Source organism: Delphinapterus leucas, chromosome 8, assembly GCF_059928025.1.
Source record: "Delphinapterus leucas isolate spDelLeu-1000000601 "Yukka" chromosome 8, BTC_Dleu_Yukka2, whole genome shotgun sequence".
Lineage (NCBI taxonomy): Eukaryota > Metazoa > Chordata > Mammalia > Artiodactyla > Monodontidae > Delphinapterus > Delphinapterus leucas.
In genome coordinates, this window is record NC_143136.1 from 29129685 (window position 1) to 29143415 (window position 13731).

The 13731-nt window shown below is 45.6% G+C and overlaps 1 long non-coding RNA gene across 1 annotated transcript in view; it reads left to right on the plus strand.

Annotated features, from left to right (window-relative positions):
- LOC111171771 (uncharacterized) overlaps nt 1-13731 on the plus strand; it is a 152157-nt gene that overhangs the window by 114658 nt on the left and 23768 nt on the right. Inside the window, exon 5 of the long non-coding RNA XR_016394025.1 lies at nt 4421-4508. This is a non-coding gene — a long non-coding RNA (uncharacterized LOC111171771). The remainder of the gene's footprint in view (nt 1-4420; nt 4509-13731) is intronic.

Sequence of the window (13731 nt, forward strand, 5' to 3'; positions counted from 1 at the left end):
GTGGATGGTTTTGCTGTTTCTAGCGGATGGGAAAAGGGAGGGAGTCTGGGAGAGCTGCCTGGCCAGGACCTAGACCTTCTCTCTGGACAGTTGTCTTCCTTGGTGAGCTGGTCAGGGGTCAGGACCCTGTACCCTGTCTCTCATAGTCAGTAGGACTCGAGGCTCTACTTCTTCTTCTTCACAGACATCAATCTCTTCCTCTTCTCCCCACTGCCAACCCTCAGCTCAGGTGTGAGTCTCCTGGTGTCTGGGCCACCACTACAGTTTGCAAGCTGGTCGTCCAGCCTTGCTTCTTACCTGTTCCAGCGCATCACATGCCCTGTGCCAGGGTACTCTCCTCCAATACCAATTTTGTCATATTTCATTCTCCTGCTCGAAAGCCTTCAGTGAGCCCATACTCACTAAAAGCAGGAGCAGGTCTAGGCTGCTAACCTGGGTTCAAATATCACCTCGTCTGAGACCCCTTCATGGGGTGATCATTCTTGCTTCCAAACCCCAATAGCACTGAGTATCTGTCACACTTAGTTGGAACTGACCATTTTTCCTGCTTTCCATTGTGAATTTTGGTTTTATATTTCGTTGTCTCCTTACTCTGATTCCATGATCGTGGAAGACAGTGGTGTACATATCTATCACTCAGTATACAGCTCTGTGCCCTGTACATAGTGGATAAACAAATAGTATTAATTCACTGGGGTTAGACTCTTGGGCTTGGAATCTTGGTCACTTAAGACTTTCTTCTTACCACATTTTTAAATCTCTAGAAATATAGGTTCAAATTATGAGATAGGAAGAAGATAAATGGGAGACATTTTCCTCCCCCTTTCTTACAATTAATTTTCCTTGTCTGTTTGAGTACATATCAGCATCAATAGCTAGCTCTGACTTAATTTACTACAAGATGACTTTAAAACCTAACCAGTGTGCATTCCTAGAACTCAAATGGGCGTATGGATTGAAATACCAAATTTGTCATGTCTCCAGCATGCAGGCTCAGAGGAGGATCTCAAAAAACAAAACACACACACAAAACATGGGTTTAAGGCCCAAACAATTTTAAATGGGAGTTTTTGAAGCATTAAAAAATTTCACAGGAGTGTCCTTTGTTGACTCTCATCCATTTAACTATTCTGTAGTTATGAGGCCAAAATTCACTGTTTGAAAGGTCTCAGCATCCTTGTCTTGAAATGGGCTGGGTGCATGTTTGGGGCTTCCCTAGCAGGGATAGATTTCAAATGGTACAGACTTCGGCCTTGGACAGTAGGAAATGAGGCTCCTTCAGTGACTTTTGGCTCGGGTAATGTGACACGGCCACTTGATGGGAATTGGAGGTACCCTGGTGGAGGAAGAGCACAAAATGGAGAGAGTCAGGTATAAACCTGCCACTTGGAGTTTTCCTGTAACTTAGGTTGGTCAAATGCTGAATCCCAGTTTATGTTCAAAACAAATGGAACCTCATTCTGTGACCAAAATAGATTGCTTGTTTTTATTGTTGATAAAGAGGCAGCCAGGCAGAAGCTGCCTTCACTCAAAGGGACCAAAATGAGGGAGTCCCTTGGCAGGAGTGGAGAAATAAAAGGCAAAGCACTGATAGGCCCCCTCCCCACCGCATCCCACCATAATTATTCTTGCTGTCCTTCCTCCTTCTGCAGTTGAACAATTGACTAAAAGATTAATACATAAAGAACCCCTTCCTGGGCTTCCTTGGTGGCACAGTGGTTGAGAATCTGCTTGCTAATGCAGGGGACACGGGTTCGAGCCCTGGTCCGGGAAGATCCCACATGCCGCGGAGCAACTGGGCCCGTGAGCCACAATTACTGAGCCTGCGCGTCTGGAGCTTGTGCTCTGCAATAAGAGAGGCCACGACAGTGAGAGGCCCACGCACCGCGATGAAGAGTGGCCCCCGCTTGCCACAGCTGGAGAAAGGCCTTGCACAGAAACGAAGATGCAACACAGCAAAAATAAATAAATAAATTAAACCACATTAGAGAATGGCTGAAAACACTTCAAAAAAAAACCCCTTCCTTTCTGTTATTACAGAGAGGCTGTGGAATTATTTTGTCTTCACCTTGGTGGGTGGGTGGGCTGGAAGGAGTGGTGGTGCCTGCAGGAAAGTGGACACAGCAGGGGCAGAGCCTGAGTCTTCCTGTGTCAACGGCAGGACATGTGTTTACCGAAACGTTTATGCACACAGAGACTCACATATTTGGTCCTGCGACACAAAAAAATCCTAATTGTTTTTATGGGCTGAATGGTGTCCTCCCCAAATTCATATGTTGAAGCTCTGACCCTCAGGACCTCGGCATGTTACAGCATTTGGAAATAGGGCCTTTAAAAGAGTAAATAATGTACAATGATAAGAGTAAATAAGGGTCATATGGGTGAGCCCTAATCCACTGTGACTGGTGTCTGTATAGAAAGAGGAGATTAGGACACAGACACGCACTGAGGAAAGACCACGTGAACACCTTCATCTAGGACTTTCGGCCTCCAGAACTGTGAGAAAATAAGTTTCTGTTGTTTAGGCTTCCCAGTGTTCGGTACTTCGTTATGGCCACACGAGCAGGCTGATACAACTGTCAAGAAAGAGCAGAGGGAGAGAGAGAAACAGACTTAAAATGGAAAAGCACAGCTTCGGGGCAGCCCTGAGTTTTATTATGAATGAATAAAAGAAGGAATCCGTTCATCCCTTCAGTATACACTTTTATTTCAGACCCTTAGAGGGTGGCACGTAGCAGCTGGAAGAAGCCCTCCCTTTCATCATCCCCAGCAGAGAAAATGAAGCATATCAGGGAGGTTTAATAACCTGTGCTCTGTCTCTGGGAGGCAAGGATGAATCTGGGGATCCACCGATCACTGCACACATAACCATGACCACTGGAATTAAATAACTATTATCTTTTCATATTTTCACTGAACCTGATCTCGCAGAACCAGTGTTATCCCCGAACTTTATGTCCTCACTTTGTATATAGCCCTGGCTTGAATTGTGAGTGTTCAAAATAGATAAAATATTTAATATCTTTTTATTGCCCCTCTCAGCAACGCGCAAGGGCCTGGCTGGCCTCGCGCATGCTGTATGGACGTGCGGCTCGCTCACTTAGCTGCTCTTACCAGCTGCTTTGCAAATGGCTCTAGCAGGTGGTGCAATGTCGGCGGCGGGGGGGTGGGTGGGTGGGGGGGGGGAGGACTTGCAGTCTGTCCCTGGAGACTTGGCGAGCGTCTCTGGGTAAATGGGTAAAGTACCATCTTGTCGGCTTGAGAAGCTGAAGCTCCCCACGCCCCCCTTCTTGAGCTTATTTCTCCCTTCTGACTCATGTCTGCTGCCTCATTTGAGTTACTGTGCAAACGTTTAGCCAAGAAGCCATACCAGGCCTTGCGCTTATTTACGACCCCCCCAGGGAGTCACAGGGAGGCACTGAGGAGGATTCCATGCCGAGCTTTCTGGTCAAATAAGGACAAAGTGAACCACGCCTTCCATTCTTAGCCAGTGAATTGTGTGCTTCAGCATGCCGTGTGCTGGGCGCAGAAGCCTCCCCCAGTGCAGGTTGATCCTTTCCTGGCTCCCCAGTGACCCCAAAGTCGTAGAGCCGTGAATTAGAAGAGAGAAGGGCGGAATATTGTGCCGGGACAGACGGTGCTGGGGGAGAAGAGGGCCCCCTGTTTGCTCCCCTTTCTGAGTTTCCTGCAGGAAGTTGATTGTTCATTCTAAGGCAAAAGTGCTTTTGCCATTGTGTATGTCCTATTTGGCAGCAGGAAGCCTTTTAGAAAAAAACCCTCAAAGAGGGGCATGAAACAATGCAGTCAGTCTAAGACATATATGTGTGTACGTGCACACACATGCACGCACATCCAAAACAGAGCCCAAAGGAGTGGAGCTGCCAAACTGGAGGAAGGACCACAGGAGAAATCAACCTCAGTGGGGCGATTTGAAAATCAGGGTGGCCCTGGCAGGGTTCCGCACTTGAAAAGCCTTCAGGTGTGCTTGCCACCAGCCAGAAAATTTGCATTTGCTCTCTGTGACTCAGGCCTGCTTCTTCACCTTGTGAGTGACACAAAAACTCCACACACCTGGCCAGGAGGACTTTAGGATCCAGTGAGGTGGATGGGTACTAATTAAACAAAAAACAGCTCTTCTGTAGTTCAAGACCAAAAGCACAAATGGTCAACACTGGGGGTAGGGTTTGATGACCAGGGGAGCAGACCCTTCCAGAAGTTCTGATGCTGTGCTGTTATCCCATTAGCTTAGTAAACGATAAGCCTAACATCTAAGAAGTAAGACCTACTGTGTGCAAACCCCCAGGTAGCAGGCTGTCTAGTGGAAATAGTGTCAGCTAGGACTGTTCCACCTATCAGCCCTTGCATGGAGACTTGCCTGTCTGTAGAAGGGACCTAATGCTACCAGCTGTGTACTTTTCAGGGTGGCCAGGAGGAGAGAGCAAACAAAATAGTGCATGCTGGTGCTTGGAACACTGTAAGTGCTTTACAAGGCATCTGAAGACAAGAGGGTAAGTGAGCTTCCATTTCCTCCTTATATATTGGTGCGCAGCACATACTTGGATAATCATGATGGGGAGGGTTTTAAAGGAATCCCTCTGGGGTAGAGACGGAGAATGCTTCTTTATAAGCTTTTATAAATATTTATAGCTAAAATAAAAGAGCAAAAGGAAAAGGAAATAGACCCTAGGCTTCCCATAAATATTTTCCCATCTCTTGGTCCTTTTTCTTAGAAGCATCTCTTTCTGTCCCATCCTCTCCAGCCCCAGCCCCTTTACCTGCTGCTCCTGGCTTGCCTCCAGGGAAATTCCTCCCCTCCACCCTCCATTACAGCTGTCCACAGGGGAAGGATTCCCCACTCTGCTGGCTTGGAGAGGTAAAAAGGGCCCACTGATGGGAGCTGTTTCTCCATCTCTTTAATCAGCTTCCATCCCCGTGCATGGTTTTATCAAGGAGCCTCTCTGACACACATGCTTTCACAGCTTGGATAACGAGGGCTGGCTCTGCCTCACTCCCCTTCCCACCCTTCTTCTCAGTGCCCCCCACCCCCACCGCCTTCCCTTCCCCTGCCACATGCTTTATCTAGAGAACAGCCTTCAGGAGCACTGGGGACATCCCCATCCCCGTCATCAGGGTCAGGTGGCTGTGCAACTTGCAGGGAGTGCAGACCCTTGCAGGCAGCGTGGCTGAGATGTGAATTCCCTGCATGTACATCACGGATACACTGTGAAGAATCCTCTTTGGGGGAGGGGAGAGGGATAGGAGGAAACAAAGGAGGACAAAAGAAGAAAGGTGGGCAGCTCAGGACTGCACCTCTTTATTGTTCATTTCCAAATGAGATGGCGAACCTCCGTGAAGTCCATAGGGGATGTGTCTGGCATGAGTCAGCAACCAGTACAATTTACTGCCAGTTGATTAAATTAGCATTTGTTATAAGCCAGAAAGGAAAGGGGGAGGGTGTTGTGTGCAGGGATAGATGTAGAATGAAGAAAATCTTCTTCATGCCTTTTGAATTATTTATGGCCTGGAACATTACATGCTAAAACCTAACCAGACTTGATAGAGAGAGCCTGAGAAGGATTCTCTCTTCCCTTAAAGCCACAGAGCACATGCTTTTGGTCCCTTGGAGGACTAGGAGAGTGCTAACAATGACAGGCTAACAGTGAGAAAGTGGAATTCCTAATTTTATTGTGACCTTGAAAACAGAAATGCTGCTTCCACCAGGCACAGGAAGACTTAGGTTTCTCAGTAACCTTGTGAGCTACGGACATGAATGTGTGACTGCGTTTCACTTTGATTTTGCGAACTGGGAACTGGGATGACTGTCAGATCAGTGGACAAAGGATAGGTCTCTTCGATCTTTGCCTCTGGCTTCCAGCCAGATGGGAGAGAAACAAAGACTCTGGAGCCTCTGCCTTCGTCCCCGACTCCTCTGCCCGCTCCCTCCTTTTCTCTCCTCTCAGAGCCGATCATTTGGATAGAGTCTGCTGACTGCTCTTACATTTTGGGAAATCTTGTCTAATTGTTTAGGGTGTAAAATGAAGTGATACAGTCTCAGAGAGGGGCCCTCCTTTTGGACGATGTGTAACGCAGAAGAGAGAACTCCATGCTGGGTGTGGGTGCAGGGAGCTGGGCAGGGGGGCGGTGAGTGTATGCTCAGGGGAGAAGCGTGTGTCAGACACCCAGCGGCTCCAGCTGGGTACCGAGGTGGCCTGGTGAGCATCTTTTGTTCTTGGCTGTCTGACTGCTGGAAGCAGCAGGACAGCCCACTGTTCGTCCTTAAGGTCTGAAGCTTTTGTCTACGAGCCCCAGTAAAACGACAAACTGTTGGGATCCCCCTGTAGATTCATGGCCTGCCCCCAGAATAGCTTGCAGGATAGGACTCCTTCTTTTCACCTGAACTGTTGCCCATGAACCACACCGTAATCAAAGGTTTTCACTGAACTAAAGCATCCAGGGGCATGTGACTCTTCCCAAGAGATACTAGAAGACAGGAGTAAGGGAAGAGTGGCTGAATGAGGGAAAGACAAAAGCAGCGTGGCAGATAACAGGGACTAGAGTCAGACAAAGAAATGGGACATGTGCTTTGGCAAAAAAAAAAAAAAAAAAACAGGGAATGCAGTCATTTCCATGCTTCATCACTGCTAGCTCAATTTACCCATCAGATAAATACATTAAAAAATAAATTGAGTCCAAGGCTGACCCTTTAGTAAGAACTAAATCATTTCTTCCAATTCTTAGTCTAAGTCCTATATTTTCACCTGCATACAAATGAAACAAAGCAGGTGGTGTCTATTGCAGTCTGAGTAAATGAGGAACACCCACATTTTTCTCATGGAAAACAGACAGGATCATAGTGTTGAATGGGAGTGTGGGGTTTTCCCTCCATCCCCATTTCAGCACCAAAGGGGATCCATGTACCCCTGGCCACAGCGGAAGGGCTTGGACCCTATGGCCCACATACCATGCAGGGCCCACCTCTCCCATAGCTACACCAAGAAGTAAATCGAGGTCATTTTCATAACTGAGGCAAAACCTCCCTTTCCACTAGAATTACTGAGATATTTTAGTCAAATGCAGTTTTCAAAAAAATTAAATGGCAGAATTTGCGTTTGGGAACTCATTAAAAAGCAGCGAGACTTCCTGTATTGCATCAATTATAAATAATTTGGAGGAAAGAGGGTTTGCTTTTTTCTTTTAAAGAAATTATCTGGAAAATTACCCAGGTCTTCGCTTCCTCTTTTCAGATGAGATCTGGACAGATCTGTGTTAAATTCTATAACCTAATTAAGGATGGGTCTAGATGATTAAAGCAGGGGAAGAAACCAAGAAGCCCAAAGTCTGCCCTCAGGCTTGTCTCCAACCAGCCTTACCTCTGATAAGTCAGTTCATCTCTCCAGGCACTAGTGTCTTTTTTTCTCCCCCCACTGAAATGAAGCCAACCCCTTTTGCCACTTGTCTACTTTATAGGAATGCTCTAAAAATTAATATTCACTGTGAAACCAGGAGAGCCTCAGAGGAATGATCCTATCTCAGTACGAAGCATTATCAGTTTTGTTTTGCCTGCCACTCTGAGTTGGCAATGATATATTGTTCAGAATCTTTCTAAAAATCTCCCTTCTTTTTCTGAACCCCATGACCAATAATGATGGGAAACAGTGTACTGGAATAAATCCAAGAAAGAAATAATTTTGCCTGTTTATCAACTCAGCCAATAGGGTTTTTTTTTTTTTTTTTTTGCGGTACGCGGGCCTCTCACTGTCGTGGCCTCTCCCGTCGCGGAGCACAGGCTCCGGACACGCAGGCTCAGCGGCCATGGCTCATGGGCCCAGCCGCTCCGCGGCATGTGGGATCTTCCCAGACCGGGGCACGAACCCGCGTTCCCTATATCGGCAGGCGGACTCTCAACCACTGCGCCACCAGGGAAGCCCCAACCAATAGGTTTTAAAGCGACTACGATCATTTTAAGTGGTTCAGTGATGGTATAAGCTATGTACTATTGAAGGAGCTTCAGTTGCTGACAATCTTATCCTTCCTTGCCCAGGTTTTTCTTAGTGTTAAAACTGGTATAGAGAGGAAAATGAAGATTTGAGTCTCAGGGATTTGGGGAGACGAATCATGCTGAGGAGCTACGTGATTTTGGTTACTAAATGTTTGTAGAATCTGTCCTCACCCTTTCCATCCCTAACACCCCATTTTGATTCAGGATCTTATTGTTTCTTGCCTGGATGTCTGGAGCAGCCTTGGAAGTGGTCCTCTTGACTCTAGTGTTATCTGTTAAGCAATCCTCTATACTGCTGCTGACAGTACTTCCGAAAAGAAGGCTTTGGCTTCTTGGAGCCTCCACTGCCCAGTAGATACAGTCCAGGTCCTCCCGGGGAGGGACTTCCATGCTGTGTTCACACCGTAGCCGCCTGTATCTCCAGCTTCAGCTCCCATCATTCCCTGCCTTACAGATTCTTGTTCAGCAAAAGCAAACTGCATGTCCTTTCCCGCCATGGACAGTGCTGCTATTTGCCTTTGAACTTTTACCCTTGCTGCCCTCTCTGCCAGGACTATCTCAAAGCAAGCAGACAAAAACAGACAAACAGACAAGGAGCGCCCATAACTCCTTATTCACCCTTCAGAACTCAGATCATGTGGCACACACCCTGTCCCCCTTTTCCCCCTTCCCCTCTTTCTCCTCTGGGGTGTGCCTGTCTTCTGGATTCTTCCCCTCTGATAATCTGGGCAAGGCTATAGCATTAAGCTGACATGTAATGTTATATGCATCTTGATATATGCTTGTCTACACCCTGAACAGTGAGCTCTCTGAGGAGAAGGAACTTGTCTTTTTCATATCTGTGTCCTAAGCAATACCTGCTTTAAGAAGGGATCCAGTACATAGCTAAGCACACACTTCTTAAGTAGCTCCTAGGTGTAAGGCACTATGCTAGGTGTTTGGAGAAAGTTTCTAATACTAGGCTGTTCAAAGAGAAAAACTGTTTGATAAGCATATCAATGCATACTTGTAAAGTCTTTATTTTCCTGAATGAAAGATCCAGAGTTATGCAAATAATTAGCAGTTGGGGGAACTCTGTGTCAACAGCGGGCCATCTGGCTGTGTGAAGTCATAGCAGGTTGCTTCTCTTTGCTGCCACCACTCTGGGGCCCAGGGTTTTCTTGTAGCTGTGGCCTTGGGTATAGAGACCTCCCCCTTCTCTGAAGTTCTCTGCCTTGTATTCTGTTGCCATGGCAACAACCCACTTTCATTCTGGAACTTCACGCATGGGAGAGGGAAACCCTTTACTAACATGACATACACGATGAAGGTTATTTAAAAAATAAGTTGACAAGGTTAGTCATCAACGTATTATGCTAGTTCCACAAATTCCGATTTAGTGGTAGGATTGTTTGTTAGGTATTTCTGAAAATATTGAAAAATGGATTAGTGTCAGCATATGAGATTTGGTGTATCCTTTGTTTAAATATTGGTCTATGTGTCTGTTGTGATTCTTTTTTTTTTTTTTTTTTTTTTTTTTTTTTGCGTTACGCGGGCCTCTCATTGTTGTGTCCTCTCCCGTCGCGGAGCACAGGCTCTGGATGCGCAGGCTCAGCGGCCATGGCTCATGGGCCCAGCCGCTCCGCGGCATGTGGGATCTTCCCGGACCGGGGCACGAAACTGCGTCCCCTGCATCAGCAGGCGGACTCTCAACCACTGCGCCACCAGGGAAGCCCGTGATTCTATTTTTAATGCAAAAAATATTTTTATTCTCTAAGTATATGGAAAACCTGTTTTCAGTCAATCTACTGTATCAAAGAAGAGAGCAACATTTCTAGAAGGAAGGCTGAGTGATCTTGAAAGGCTGGGAACACTAGGATACTAACACTTGTCCAGCACTGTAACAAATCTGCTGTTAAAAGATATGTGGAAACATAGTAACGTATCCTTTAAAGTACTTTTCTGGAATAGAGTCAGAAAAAAAAATTGCTAGCAGACTTGCTTTTTAAACTCCTTTATATATTCAGGTGAGCAAGTGCAGATAAATATTGCAGAGCCTATTTCATTGTTCAGTGACTGCACAAGCCTGATAGAGAGATTCCACGTGCTCTAATGACTCTAAGATGTCTTAGTCTGGTTCCGTGAGCCCAGCCTCCTTGTAGCTCAGCATCTCTTCTCTTCTCTCCCAGAGAAATCAGGATTCTCTTCCTAGTTCAAATAGGGGCTTAGCCCTGGCTTAGGCTGAGTTCCTTTTGTCTCTTTACCCAGGCAGCTTCTCTTTTCTAGTTTCCAGCTTTTACCCCCAACACAGACGGAGAACTCTGGTTTATTGAAGAGGCTGGTCTCTGCTGAGTTTCCGCATGAAATGATATGGTTCACTGTCTCTTGCCTCCAGATGCCTGGGTTCCCCTTTGATCGCATATGCCTTGCAACTCCAGCCCATTTGTCTTCTCTTGGAGGAGCCAGACAAGGTTCTCATTTATTCCCTGGCAATCAGCTATTGCCATCACACAGAGACACACAGCACATGAGCATTATTACACCAGGGACATCGATGCTCAGGCACGGGCCAGGGCGGGGTAGAGGTCGGACTGGCAGGCTTATCTGTGACAGAATTCATCAGTAGGCGGTTTTTCCGACAAAAACAAAGGTGACAGTCTTCTTACCAGGCATCATTCTCAGTGGCTGCTCTGGGCCTGGCCCTACGTGGCCGCCATGTTTAGTTCCTTATGACTCAACACATAGTTGCAGCCGATGAGATCGGGGGGCGCCTAACGGAGTGACCCAATTGGATTTTGTCCACTGAGATTCTGAACTCAAGAAATCTCAGTGATAGAGTGAGCAATGGGAGGTTGGTGTAGCCACAACGGGCCATGTCCAGGCTGAAGGTGTAAGGAAGCAGAAACTAGGAGTAAGTAGAATCTATTGGGTAGAGAAAGGAGACACAGAGCATACAGAAAAAGTACGGTAGTCAGGGGCCAAAAGAGAATGGAGTAGACACACGGAGGGGGAACAGAAATGCTGAAACAGAGGGAGGTAGAGGGAGAAGAGTGGAAAGAGAAGGGTGAGGAAGAGCAGGACCGAGAGAAGGAGAATACAAGAAAGGTGGAGAGAAGGATGACGAGAGGGAGAATCCCTAATCTACTTCAGTTCCACTCAGGTTCCCATGGGATAGCATAGACTAGTCCTCAAAGGAGCCAGCTCATCTTGGTTCAAATCCTGGCTCATCACTTACTAGCTTTGTAACTTTGGGCAAGGTACTTAATCTCCTTGTACCTTAGTTTCTTCATCTGTAAAGTGGGTATAAGTGCAGTATCTACCTGATAGGGATATAGTGAGAAACAAATAAGTTAACACATGTAAAGTATTTATCAGGGTGCCTGGAACACTATGTAAGTGTGATCTATTTTTACTATCAAAGTTCTTGGTTTCTACTGAAGGTCTCTTGTACTGCCTCACGCGGGTCCTGACAGCAGTCACCATCCCCCCAGACTCCATCTGAGTTGAACACATTTGTGAATATCTGCTCCTTATGATCAAAAACAGCTTAACTGTAACACCTTAAGGGTACTTTCCAAATTTTAAATGTAAAAACGAGTCACGTTTTCTTTTGAACTTTATAAATTTAGGATAAAAATAGAAACCAAGTGTGTGCCTTGTGGGAACAGAAATAGGCAGAGTGAAAGAGGAGCTTTTCAAAGAGTGTACATTGTCAAAACAAGCCATCTCTAATTTGGGCAAATGGGGAGGAGAGCAGCCTGCACCTTCCCTTCCTTAGGGTTACTTCTAGGTCTGAATGCCACATGGGCCATGCTTTCCTTTATGGAAAGCTCTCCTTACTACTTTATATTGAATAAACATGCTTGTTTTTTGTTTCATTCCATCATATTATTTCATTTATTCCCTGAATATTGCAGGCTTCTCTCCTTTACTTCTTGGCAAAAGTGGGATTCCTGTACCATCAACCCACTATCTGACAGCGCTCACCGTGGGTGATTTTGTTCCAAGAGTTTTTACAAGTGTTGGCAGCAAAGTTTCATTTTCAAACACTGAGAACAAAGGCCATGGATGTGTCCCACAGTAGCTAACACTGTCCCAAAGTCTATTTTGTTCTTTGCATATGGGGCTAGGAGACCTCAGCTACGAGAGTATTGCAGACCTATGGTTGCCCTTCTGGCATAATGACAGTATTAGTTTGCTAGGGCCATCTAACGAAAGTACCACAAACTGGGTGGCTTAACAGAAATTTATTGTCCCAGAGTTCTGGAGACTAAAAGTCTGAAGTCAAGATGTTGGTTCCTTCTGAAGGCTGTGAAGGAGAATCTGTCCATGCCTCTCTCCTAGCTTCTGGTGCTTTGCTGGCCATCTTTGGTGTTCCTTGGATTCTGCTCCATCACCCCAATCTCTGTCTTCATTTTCACATGGCATCCTCCCTGTGTGTGTGTGTGTGTGTGTGTGTCTGTACTCTCTTTTTGTAAGGACACTGGTCCTATTAGGATCCACCTTAATGGCCTCATTTTCACTCTATTATCTCAGTAAAGATCCTATATCCAAATTAGGTCACATTCTGAGATGCTGGGGGTTAAGGCTGCAACATAACTTACTGTGTTGACACAATTCAACCCATAACACTGAGATATTTGAGAAGTGAACACTGAAATGGCTCTTGGGGTTGACGGGGTGGTGACTGGGCTTAATGTCATTTGCTGTTAATGGAGTATTTGTAAAGCAAGCCCAGTGACTATAAAAATTGTGAATCATACCCTCATTGCTTAATACTTTCTTGGCTTTTGTAATTTTATACTCTCTTGTTTTTTCTATACTGGCCTTTCCCCCTTAAAGTCCTCTGCTTGTTTGCACTTTCACCCCTTTCTTCCCCATCTACACCCTCTCTTCTGGGAATCCCATCCAGTTCTGTGGTTTTAAGTAGCATTTTTAGGCTGATGTCTCTCAAATTTATCTCTCTGTATCTTCAGCCCTGATCCCTCCCCTGAAATCCATGCTCATATATTTAATTATATGTTGTCTTCTTGTCATATTCACTTGGATGTTTAATGGGCATCTCAAACTTTTACTCTCTAGAACTGAAATCCTGATTTTCTCCCAGAAGTATGCTCCTTCCTTTGTTTTTCTCAGGAAATGACACCTCTGTGGTTCAAGTCAAATCCTTGTAGTCCTCCCTGGAATCACTTGCTTTTCCTCACTTCCCACCTTTTGTCAATACAGCTGCAAGTCCTGTTGACTCTTTTTTTTTTTTTATTGAAGTATAGTTGACTTACAATATTAGTTTCAGGTGTACAACCAAGTGATTTTTTTATAGTGAGTTATATAGATTATACTTCATATAAAGTTGTTATAAAATATTGGCTGTATTCCCTGTGTTGTACATTACATCCTTGTCATTTATTTTATACCTAGTAGTTTGTACCTCCTTCACCTATCTTGCCAAGTTGACTCTTCCTCTAAGATCTCTCCAGCATCTGTTTAGTTCTCACCAACCCTGTGGCCCCCATGGCAGTCCAGGCCATCAGCATCTCTCACCTGGATTACTATAATAGCCTTCTAAATGATCTCTCTCCCTCTACTCTTTCCGTCACAACTATCCTTCCTGTTGGTGTTCAGAGTCAGCTAAGTCAGATCTTGCTCCCCCCCTTTGCTTTAAATTCTCCACAGCTCCACGTGGCACTGAAAAAAAAAAAAAAAAAAAGCTCTTTACTCTGACCAAATGGCCTACAATGGATGGGCATCTGCCC